The sequence below is a fragment of the Spermophilus citellus genome, assembly GCF_964194105.1.
Source record: "Spermophilus citellus genome assembly, chromosome: 13".
Taxonomy (NCBI): Eukaryota; Metazoa; Chordata; class Mammalia; order Rodentia; family Sciuridae; genus Spermophilus; species Spermophilus citellus.
The window spans coordinates 56,495,964-56,497,129 of NC_138193.1; positions in this window are offsets into that span (position 1 = coordinate 56,495,964).

The window sequence follows — 1,166 nt, forward strand, 5'->3', positions numbered from 1 at the left end:
GGTGTGTGGTGGCCCGGGAGTCAGTGCCTGAGTAGGCTGGTGGCAGCTCTACGACTTCAGGCCCCACTGAGCTGGAGTGAACTGCCAGCCTGCACCTGCGGCCACCGCCCCTTCCTTCCCTCCCCTCCCACGCCCTCCCTGCTCCTCCCCCAGGTTGACTGTAAACAGGGAAGCCCGGGGTTCCAGCTCTGAAGCTTTCCCCACAGGCTGGGCACAGGCTGGGCAGACCTGGGAGGTGGAGGATGGTGAGGGAGGAGGGCAGCTGTGCTTGGCTGACCCTCTACCCACAACCCACAGGGAGTGTAAATGCGGCTCCCCCCTGGAACTGCTGGTGCTCTCCACAGTCCCCATGCCCCTCACCACATCTCTTCCTGGTCTCCTTCCCACACTAGCTTCTGGCAAGCTGCCCTCACCCTGTGCCTCTTGCCCTGCCTATACCTAGGTATTTCTTCCCTGGCACAATTCCACCATCATCTTTTTTTCAACATCTACAGAGGATCCTCTTCTAGCCAGCTTCAGTCTATCTCCTACAGGAAGGCTTCCCTGTCTTCTCCAGCGCCCTGGATTCACCACACATCTGGCCTCCTTTAGGAGAGGCCTCTCGTTGCTGTGGCTGGGCTGTGAGCCCCAAGAGCTGAGCCTGTGTCTTCCACCAGACCTGGGTCTCCTTTAGTCTTTCTGTCTTAGGCCATTGAGAACTGCCTGAGAAACCAGGCTGGCTGTAGGACCCAGACTCACCTTCTTATGTTCACCTCCAGCTCCCATACCTCAGGCCTGCCCTGATGTGCTCATCCTGGGACAGAGTACACATGGAGGCCTATGCGTTGCTTACCTCAACATTTGGAGTTAAAAATCAAGCATGCCCATAGCCTGGCCTGTGTTCTACCTGGAACCTCACCACTGCTTCCCAGGAGTCCTCTCTGTGCAGAGAGGCTAAAGCAGTTGTGCTACCCCAGGGCCTGTAGAGTGTCTCACGGGTACCAAACAAGGCAGAATAGATGCTGGGTATTGGCTGGACTGGCCAACCCAAGTTCTGCCAGGTCACCTCCATGTCTCATTCCAGACTCAGGACTTCCTGCATTTCTAAACACCTCCCTAAACTATACCACCTGAACAGAGGGAAAGGCGGAAGTGCAGTTGTTGGGTATCCCTGATTCCCAGCACCC